An 11,659-nucleotide genomic window follows, 5' to 3' on the forward strand; every position below is an offset into this window, starting at 1 on the left:
AGAGGTAGAAGAAGCTGAAATATGAAGTGGAGGTTTACCAGGTTCATTCCAGTGTATTGCAATGCAGCTATTAATGACGGTGTGTGGTTTTAAAAAATGACAAATCTGAGACAAATGCCAAAGTGGATGGCAGATGGACCTCAATAAGCCCAAAGCATTGTTGTTCTAATGATAAAGCTGTAGAAATTAAGACAATGCAGTGTGGACACGGAGACAGACAATCAGACCATTGGCATAATTGAGAGACCAGAAACTGACTTACAGATAAATGGAAACCCAGTATATGATAGATCTGTAGGGAAAGAGTAAATGGTGTTGGGAAATTTGGTTACATATATGGGAAAAAGTGAAAGTGGACCTTTACCTTACACCAGTCATAAAAACAATTCAGCATGGACTCAAATGTAAAGGGCAAATATCTAAAATATTTAGAAAAAAAATAAATAGAAGAGCTTTATGACTTTGGGGTGAGAAATAAGTCTTTTAAAGAAAACTTTAAGGAAAAAAGTGATATATTTGACTACATTAAAATAAATAACTTCTGCTCATGAAAATATACCATAAAGGGTAAAAAGACAAGCTACAAACCAAAGATATCTTCAACTCAAGTAACAGAGGTTTAGGATCCAGAATATGTAAAGAATTTTTATGAGTGAGTAAGAAAAAGATAACAATAGAAAAATGCACAAAAATGTAAGTTATTAATCAGCACACAAATAGATGATTAAAAAAAAAGAAAAGAAAAAAGAAAAGAAAAGATGATTAACCTCATTCATAATTAGGGGCATGTAACACAAAACCATGTTAAGATATTTTATCATGGGGCACCTGGGTGGATCAGTTGGTTAAGTGTCCGACTTTGGCTCAGGTCATAATCTCATGGTTCATGGGTTCAAGCCCCAAATTGAGTTTTCTGCTGTTAGCACACAGCCTGCTTCAGATTCTCTGTACCCCCACTGCCCCTCCCCACTTTGCATTCTCTCTCAAAAATAAAGACTAAAAAAATTTTTTAAGATATTTTATCAGATTGGCACAAAATTAAAATGTCAGAAAATGCCAAGTGTTGATGAAAATGAATACTCATTCAACTATTGTTGAGATTGTACAAGGTTGGAAAATAGTTTGAAATTTTCTCCTAAGATACACAAATATTATGACTAGTGACTCAACTCTTATGGTTATATGTCCTAGAGAAACTTTTATACACGCGTAACAGAAGACATGTGGAAAATTATCTAAGTGGGTACCTGGCTGGCTTAGTCAGAAGAGTGTGCAACTCTTGATCTCAAGTTGTGAGTTCAAGCCCCTTTTAGGGCACAGAGATAACTTAAATATACAATTTATTTTTTAAAAAGAAGGAAAATGAAAATGATCTTAAAATATTGCTTTTAATAATAAAAATTATTGGAAGCAACCTATTTTTTATGGATTGGAGATGAATTGTGGAATACTTATGAACTGCAGTTACATGAATCAACATGGTTGAATATAAAACATACTCCTGAGTGGGGAAGAGACCTCCAAGAAATAAATAATGATTTAATTTCGCTTTTTACAAACATACCTTTCAGGGGCACCTGGGTGGTTCAGTTGGTTGAGCATCCGAATCTTGATTTTGGCCCAGGTCACAATCCCAGGGGAACCCTGCACTCCATGCTGAGCATGAAGCCTGCTTAAGAGTCTCTCCTTCCCTCTCTCTCTGCCCCTCCTCACTGCCCACACACTCTCTCAACTTAAAAAATTAAATAATATACATACATTTCAAAGATAGCAAAGAAATACTTTTGTGAATATCTACATATATAGAAAACTTTAAAAGCATACTCATGAATAATACCACTTTCAAAGTAATAGTTACCCATGGGGATAGAAGGAAGAAAATGGATTTAGGAAGAAATTAATAAACTTTTTCAACTGTGGTATTACTTCATTTCTTTTTCAAAAATCTGAAGCAGTTATGGAAACAATCAAAGATTTGATAAAGCTAGTGGTAGATACCTGCTACTCAATGCTTTATTATTTTTTTTTTCTATACAACCAATTGATATACATAATAAAAGTGTTTTCCAAAGAACAAAATGCAAAGGATAACAGCATGGACCTGCTGTCTCCTTCAGTGGAAGTTGACTTTTCACACCATTTCCCTCCCTGGCCCAGCTGGCCCCCAGGCCTAGCACCAAACATGACTGAGCTGGAAGGGTCCCTTAAGACTCTTTTTATTTTTTTTAAGTTTATTTTTATTTATTTTGAGAGTGAGAATGAGCAGGGGTGGGGCAGAGAGAGAGGGAGACAGAATTCCAAGCAGGCTCTGCCCAACACAGGGCTCAAACTCATGAAACATGAGATCATGACCTGAGCCAAAGTCAAAAGCAAGGTGCCTAACCAACTGAGCCACCAGGCACCCCCTTTCCTGGGATTCTACCTCTATGCAAACCAAGGCACAAGGCGGGACTGAATCTAGCCTACCTTGTTATTCTTTGCTCTGAATTTCCCCCCAAGAGTGGCCAGTTGAGCTTAGGGGCTTGAGGGAACCTGGATTTCCACCATGCTTTTCGCACTGTGCCTAGCACAAGGAGGTGTCCAAGATGTGTTTGATGAGTCAACCCAAGTGATTGTCAGCACTTCTGTGAGCTGCTGGTAGGACATGAAAATAGCTACATGATGAAGTGGTGTTTACTAGTGTCTGTCAAGTTTGCCTACCTCTGCCAGTCCTCTGGCTAACATTCTCTGGGAAACCTGACCCATTTACAGGAGGCTGACAGCAGGTATTCAGAATTTTTAGGATTTGGGCTTAATTTCAGAAAAGCAGGACAATCTGGGCTTTACGCCAATGAGAAGCAGATTCTGCTGTCTTTTCCTGCCTTTTTAATATTTCAAGCCAAGTTCTTACATCCATCCATCCTTATAAAACTTTCTTGTTCAGAAAGTCATCTGAGTAACTGGCAAAAGCACCATCTCAGGGTTTTCTATTTTAATCCCTGTGTGTAATCAATGGGAACATAGTGTGACAGAAACAGAGAATTATGAATGATAAGAACGAACTATTGACACTTGTTTTTGTTCCTGGCTGGGCAAGCCAACAAAGGAAAATGTACCTAATGTGTAGAAGTATAATGGACATTTTATGGGTCAGCCTTTCTACAAATATACCCAGTTATTTCTATGTCTATTTTCAGAAAGGAAAAAAATATATACATACTTTCAACATTCAAACTGGTTAGGCTTGACAAAAGTTTTCACAAGAGCTGATTTTCTAGAAACATTAAGATATATAGTACTATTAGCCCTTTCTCCTCTAAATTATTAATCTGTAATTTCAGTTATCTGTTTTCTGCCATCCTCTTATAATAAAAAATATATGTTCTCCAACTTGATAACACTATTGATAACTTTTAAATTTCATTTCAAAAATTGTACCACTTTAAGAATAAGCCATTTTTATTTTCCATAGTCTTCCTTTCCATTCTTGCTGCATACAAAGGTATTCATTTCACATGGTGGGATCACAGCATGTAGATTTGTGTGCTATTAGGGATATAGTTTGACTTCAAAATAAAATATGAGATTATGCTAACCTCATAACTTTACAGTCATACTGACATATACATTCCCATAATATAGATAAAAATGTGTATATCTTTATGTATCTCTATGAATTTTGTTGTATGTAAGTGTCACCTTCATTTCAAAATTTTTGGATTTTTTAAGTTGACTCTTTAAAACTAGCAATATTCTCAACCAAGATAGAGGAGAGATTTATTTAAGGCTTAAAACTGAATAGGGGAACCTGGATGGCTGAGTCAGTTAAGCTGATTTTTGGCTCAGATCATGATATCCCAGTTCGTGAGTTCCATCCCCGTTCAGGCTCTGCACAGACAGCATGGAGCCTGCTTGGGACTGACTCTCTCTCTCTCTCTCTCTCTCTCTCTCCCCCTGTGTCTTTGCCCCTCTCCCACTGGCGCATATGTGCACTCTTTTCTCTTTCTCAAAAAAAAAAAAAACCTGAATAAAGTTGAGGTAACTGGAATAGTGAAATCATAGAGATAGAAAGTAGAGTGGTAGTGGTTACCAGGAACTGGGAGTGTGGTGGGAGGTAGGGAGGTGGGCAGCTACTGTTTTCATGCGAGTTTCAGTTTGGAAAGATGAAAAAGTTCTGGAGGTTGATGGTGATGGTTATATAAACATGTGACTGTACTCAACGCCACCGAACTTTAAAATGGTTAGAGAGGGCAAGATGGCAGAGAAGTAGGGAGTTCTGTACTTCCCACCTGCATCTATCAAACAAAGAAGGGCGGAAGCCAAAAGACACTGAACCACAAGAGTCTGGGAGGAAAAGAAACAGAGTCCACTAAGAAGACAGCCTCATAGTGCTGCCTCAAGAAACAAGCCAAAGTACACACGCAGGGTGGAGAGTCCCAAATATCACTGTGAGTAGAGAAATAAAATAACCAAAGGCACAACAAGAGAGACCAAGGGACACCATTAAGCAAACACTTCCTGAACGGACAGGTCCTGGACAGTCAATGAGCCCCCTTTAATATAGCAATACTCACAGGTGCAGAGCCCATAACAAGCTTTTAAAACTGACAAGAGACAGAAAGCTAGCCAAAATGACGAAATGGAAGAACTCTCCTCTAAAGAAATTCTAGGAAGAAGTCACAGCTACAGAATTAGTCAAAACAGATATATAAGCAACATAACTGAGCAAGAATTTAGAACAATTGTCATAAAATTAATCGCTGGGCTTGAAAAAGGCATGGAAGATACCAGAGAAGCTATTGCTACAAAGATTATGGACCTTAGAAATAGTTGTGATGAATTTAAAAATTCTATAAATGAGGTGCATAATAAAATGGAGGCAGCCACTGCACAGATTGAAGAGGCAGAGAGGAGAATAGGTGAACTAGAAGACACAATTATAGAAAAAGAGGAAGCTGAGAAAAAGAGATAAAATGATGCAGGAGCATGAAAGGAGAATTCGAGAACTAAGTGATATAATAAAATGGAACAATATCCGTATCATAGGAATTCCCAAAGAAGAAGAAAGAGAGAAAGGGGCTGAAGGGGTACTTGACCAAATTATAGTTGAGAACTTCCCCAATCTGGGGAAGGAAACAGACATTGAAATTCAAGAGGCACACAGAATGCCCCTCAGATGTAACTTGAATCGATCTTCTGCATGATCATAGTGAAACTGGCAAAATATAAGGATAAAGAGAGAATTCTGAAAGCAGCTAGGGATAAAAGAGCCCTAACATACAAAGGGAAGCCTATCAGAGTAATTGTAGACCTATCTACTGAAACTTGGCAGGCCAGAAAGGAATGGCAGGAAATCTTTAATGTGATGAACAGAAAAAATATGCAGTCAAAAATCCTTTACCCAGCAAGCCTGTCATTCAGAATAGAAGGAGAGATAAAGGTTTTCCCAAATAAACAAAAAATTAAAAGAATTCATCACCACTAAACCAGCCCTAGAAGAAATCCTAAGGGGGACTCTATGAGGGAACACAAGGTATCAGAGACACCACTACAAGCATGAATCCTACAGAGAACACAATGACTCTAAACTCATATTTTTCAATAATAACACAATGTAAATGGACTAAATGTTTCAATCAAAAGACATAGGGTAGGAGAATGGATAAAAAAAACAAAATCCATCTATTTGCTGTCTACAAGAGACTCATTTTAGACCTGAGGACACCTTCAGATTGAAAGTAAGGGGATGGAGAAATATCTATAATGTGACTGGAAGTCACAAGAAAGCCGGAATAGCCATACTTATATCGGACAAACTGGACTTTAAAGTAAAGGCAGTAACAAGAGATGACAAAGGGCATCATATAATAATTACAGGGTCTATCCATCAGGAAGAGCTAATAATTATAAATATCTATACACTAAATTTGGAAGCACCCAAATACATAAAACAATCACAAACAGAAACAATCTTATTGATAAGAATGTGCTACTTGCAGGGGATTTTAATACTACACTTACAGCAATGGATGGATCTTTAGTGATTTTAGAAAACCACTAAAGAAACAATGGACCTGAATGACACATTGGACCTGATGGATTTGACAGATATTTAGAACCCTACATCCTGAGGCTAAGGAATTCACTTTCTTCTTGAGCACCCATGGCACATTCTCCAAGATATATCACATACTAGGTCATAAAGCAGCCCTCAATAAATATAAAAGAATTGAGATCATACCATGCACACTTTCAGATCACAATGCTATAAAACTTGAAATAAATCACAGGAAAAAGTCTGGAAAACCTCCAAAGACATAGAGATTAAAGAACACCCTACTAAAGAACGAATGGGCCAATTAGGTAATTAGAGAAGAAATTTTAAAATATATGGAAACAAATGAAAATGAAAATACAACAATCCAAACTCTGGAATGCAGCAAAGGCAGTCCTAAGAGGGAAGTACATTGCAATCCAGGCCTATTTCAAGAAATTAGAAAAAGCACAAATAAAAAATCTAACAGCACACCTAAAGGAACTAGAAGCAGAGCAGCAAGAACACCCCAAACCCAGCAGAAGAGAAATAATAAAGATCAGGGCAGAAATAAACAATATAGAATAAAAAAAAAAACAGTTGTACAGATCAATGAAACCAAGAGTTGGATTTTTAAAAAAATAAACAAAATTGATTAACCTCTAGCCAGGCTTCTCAAAAAGAAAAGAGAGAGCACCCAAATAGACAAAATCACAAATCAAAATGGATTTATCACAACCAATCCCTCAGAAATACAAGCAATTATCAGGGACTACTATGAAAAATTATATGCCAACAAACTGGACAACCTGGAAGAAATGGACAAATTCCTATACACACACGCACTATCACAATTCAAACAGGAAGAAATAGAAAAATCTGAACAGACCCATAGCTAGTGAAGAAATTGAATCAAGTATTAAAAATCTTTCAACAAATAAGAGCCCTGGACCAGATGGCTTCTGATTTAAATGTCTGGTGGGGGTAGGAGGAGGGTTTGGGGCAGGAGGCTCACTGGGGGTGGGGGTGGAGGGTAGTGGTCAGGCTGCTGACTGGCAGAGAGTGCAGGTGGTGGGTACTGGGCATGAGGCTCACTGGGTGGGTGGGTGGAAGGGACTACTCACAAATCATGAGATCATTCAGTCCTAATGCTTAACTGACTGAACCACCCAGGTGCCTCATAAATTTGTATCTCACAGTCCTGGAGGATGGAAGTCAGAGACCAGGGTTCCAGCATGGTCAAGTGAGGGCTCTCTTCTGGGTGACAAAGAAGATATTTTGAAAAATTTGAAAAATAAGAAAAGCTAAAAAAAAAACTGTTTTAATCACCCATACTCTCACCCCAATAGACACTTGTTAATATTTTGGTATATTTTCTTCCAAGGCTATTTCATATACATAGCTGAAATTACTATACATGAAGTTTTGTGTTCTCTTTTTATTCACTCAATATTATGTCTTTAGCAAGTTATTAAAGTGTCTTTATGAATATAATTTTAAATATCTTCAACATATTCTAACTTATGGCTGCATCACTCTTCACTTACTCATTCCTTTATTATTGGACATTTAGGCCATTTACAATTTTTGTTATAAATAATGTGAAATGTGTCTTTGCATAAAGGTTTTATCTGCATTTTTAATTATTATTTAGGAGAGAGTTCTAGAAGTAGAATTACTAAGTAAAGATTATAACTATTTTTAAGATAATTGGCTTGTGTTGAGCTATATTTTATTTTTAAAGTATTATTTATAAATCATTAGTTACCTATTTTTCTATAGTGAGTTACTATCCTTTTTGGTTTATATGAGCTCTTTATGTATTAGCATATTAACCCTTTGTCATATTTGCTATAGTTGATTTACAAATTATTTCTTATATTTTAAATTTTCTTTATGATATTTTACCTTTTTGTGTTATCAAAACTATTGAGTTTTACTTGAATTCATCCTTGCTTTTTAAAATGTTTAATTTTATTAATGGCTCAGTAATAATAAAGATAACTTCTTACAGGTCTAACTCACTATTTCCATTCAGTATTTCAAGCTTTTGCAGTAGGAACAACCAAACCAGATTCTTGTGCAAATGTGTTACTTTACATAACTTTATATTTTTTACATAACAGTTCTTTTGAAGCTTAAAAAAGTTCCTTCTCAACAACCTATATTTTCATCCATATGGAATTGACTAAGTATATGGAACAAACAAAATAAAATGGAAAACTACAGATCCCTTCAACGTCATGCAATATAGCTATATTTGGAGACACATAAAGATGTTAATGACACTATTTAGGAGGAAGGAAGAATATAACGCAGGAAATAAAGAACATGCCACTTGTGTAAAATTAAACATATAAATACAAAGGAAAATGTCTGGAGGGACTTTACCAGAAATCTGTCAATGTTTATTTCTAGATCATGAGATTTCAGGTGATTACTTAATATTTTCCTTGTGCTTTTCTGATTTGTTTCAATATTTTACAATGAGCACAAATCATTTTTACTAAAACAACCAAGTTATTTTTATTTTTAAATTTTTTTAAATGTTCATTTCTGAGAGAGAGAGAGAGAGAGAGAGAGAGAGAGAGAGAGCACAAGCAGGGGAGGGGCAGACAGAGAGGGAGACAGAATCTGAAGCAGGCTCCGGGCTCCAAGCTGTCAGCACAGAACTTGACTTGGGACTCGAGATCATGACCTGACCTTACCTGAAGTTGGATGATTAACCGACTGAGCCGCCCAGGCTCCCCTAAAACAACAAAGTTATTTTTAAAAGGGTGTACAAAACTTTCTTCACATACAGAGGGACAATAATATTTCCCTATTATTTTCCTGGTCTTAAACTAAATATTTATACACACAAATAACATTTTCCTTAGCATTTGAGCAACTTCCAGAAAGGTATATACATTTCCACACAAGGTCAAATATACACACCTATCAGTGAATACATTTTCTGAGAAACTAGGGACCTCTAAATACTAGATAAAAGTTCTGAATAAAAAGAACTCTTAGGTAAGCTTCCTACTGCATAACTCTCTGAATGATGTCATACAAACCTCTTCTTGCATCTGGGAATGTTTCCAGTGACTACATGTGGGAGCTTCCCGTTTTTGTTCTAAGGAGTGATGTTTACTGGAAATGAAGGTGCCCTAACAAGATCTCAGTTGAGATAGCTTTGTGAGTGCAGGAAAGAATGATTGTGAGGTGAATTTGGGCAAAAACTTTTACTTTCTCCCTTGTACTTGTTTTGATAGGTTGACTTAGTTTTGTTTTGAAATTACCTCTTGTAAATTACCTCCTGTAAACCTAGGAGGAATGGGGCTCCTGGGTGGCTCAGTTGGTGTAGTGTCTAACTCTTGATTTGGGCTCAGGTCATGATCTCACAGTTTGTGAGATCAAGCCCCGCCTCCAGTTCTGCGCCAATGGTGTGGAGCCTGCTTGGGATTCTCTATCTCCCCGTCTCTCTGCCCCTCCCCTACCCTCTCTCCCTGTTTCTCTTTCTAAAAGAATAAATATATAAACATTTTTAGATACCCTATGAGAAAAGAAAAGGAAAATACTTTGGAGGAATATATTCTATGCCTAAACAGAATCATTAAAAAAAATAAAACCTAGGAGGAATTATGAGCTATAATCCTCCCCCTCCTCCTTATCTCCCTACCAAGACTCTCAACTCAAATCTTCCTTCCCCTTTCCTCCACAGAAAACCTCCACACTCATGTCAAGTACAGAGAGTACATGGTGATAGCCAAGAACCCACAGATAGGATTGCTGGGTATTTTACTGTTCCCATAGATCTGAAAGGGACTTACAACAATAATCAGATGTGAACAAAAGAGGCAAAGGGATTTGCCCAAGGTTACACAGTTGTTGAGTGGTAGAACAAAGTGGAAAAGCTAGGTTTCACATTTCTTCGTTCAGAGCCTCTGGGTTAAAACCCATGAATACTGTTAACATTTTTTTGGAACTGTGCGTAAGGGCAACTTAGAGAGTTTCATGTAAAAGAATGTTGTATAACAAGAGTTGATTCCATTAAAAGGTTTTATGTTAAAGATCAGCCAAGTAAAAGACAAAAGCACCTAACTATACTGAGTTCTTCCACATTTGCAGGTCCCCTTGATTGTGATTTTGTAATAGCAGAACTATCTAGTTTTTTGTCAAAAAACTTCAAGATAAAAAATTCCCCAGACCAAACTAATTAAAAATCTAAAGATTAATATATACAGTGCTACACTTTAGAAGATGAGGAGCTTGCTGCAAATTCAAACAAGGTTGTGATTTCACAGCTTCTGAAAGGTCATGAATCTCTTATCAAATATCTGTCCTACCATTAGATTGCCGTAACCTGTGCTGGACTGTTCATGGGACACATTTGTAAGTATCAGAGAGGCTAAAACTGAGAATAAGCTCAAGTTATTCCCAAACTACAACTTCATCAACCTCATGTTATGTTATTTGGGTATTCCATTCCATTTAGTAAAGTCTGAGGAATAACTTCAGGTAAAGGACAGACCTGCAGCTTGGGGCCCACTGTCAATGGAAGATAGAAAACAGAGCTCTTCATTTTCTGGTGTTCCTGACTTTCAGGGTGAGGACTTCTTTTCCACATGGAATGAGTATGGTGAAGATGAACAGAAAAATGGAATGAACCTGAGTAAGGGTTGATGGAAGCCCAAGATGGAGTAATGGAATGTGAAAAAGCCCAGAGCTGCTCCAACTGAGTTCCAGCACTCAGCTGAAGGAATAATGTCATAGAGCCCTGAGAAAATGTTATTATGGGATCACCAAACAATTGTCAGTGAGCTTTGGGCACCATGGGGAATACGAGACATATAAGAAGACTGGGGACAATGGTGTGTATTCTAATTTCTTCTCAGAAAGAGAAGCCAGAGCCAGAAAAATTGTAGGCAATTGTCTATGACTTCAATCTCAGGCAAGACTCTACAATGAGTTACTAGAGGAACAGTTTCAGGCACTACATGAAGGAGTGATGATTAAGACCCAGAATGAATTCACTAAGAACAAGCCAGGGCTGATTTATCAACTTCCCTCTTCAACAGGGTTATGAGCCTTGTAGCTCTGGGAAAGCCCATACATAGAGAGTATTTTCTCATTGGTTAGATATTTAATGAGCTTTTAGGGGCACCTGGGTGGCTCAGTTGGTTGAGTGTCCAACTTCAGCTCAGGTCATGATATCCCGTAAGTGGGTTTGAACCCCGCATTGGGCTCTGTGCTGACAGCTTAGAGCCTGGAACCTGCTTCAGATCCTGTGTCTCCCTCCCTCTCTGCCCCTCTCCTGCTCATGCTCTGTCTCCGTCTCTCAAAAAATAAAATAAAAAATGTTTTAAAAGGATATTTAATTAGCTTTTTCATCATATTCTTTTGGAAAAGGAGAAATATGAATTGGACTCTAGCATACTAGATGGATTAGTAACCAGTTGATTACATACACAAGATGCTGGCTAATGAATTGATACCAAACTGCAAAGAAGTATATAATGATGAGTGCTAGGGCTGTGTCCTTTGTCTGCCCCTCATAAATGCTTTCATAATAAATATACAGAAAATATGCTCATTAAATTCATAGGTAACCTGAAGTTAGTGATATAGTGAATACTTGGATGACAGAAGGAGAAACTTCTG

This window comes from Suricata suricatta, chromosome 4, assembly GCF_006229205.1.
Source record: "Suricata suricatta isolate VVHF042 chromosome 4, meerkat_22Aug2017_6uvM2_HiC, whole genome shotgun sequence".
NCBI lineage: Eukaryota > Metazoa > Chordata > Mammalia > Carnivora > Herpestidae > Suricata > Suricata suricatta.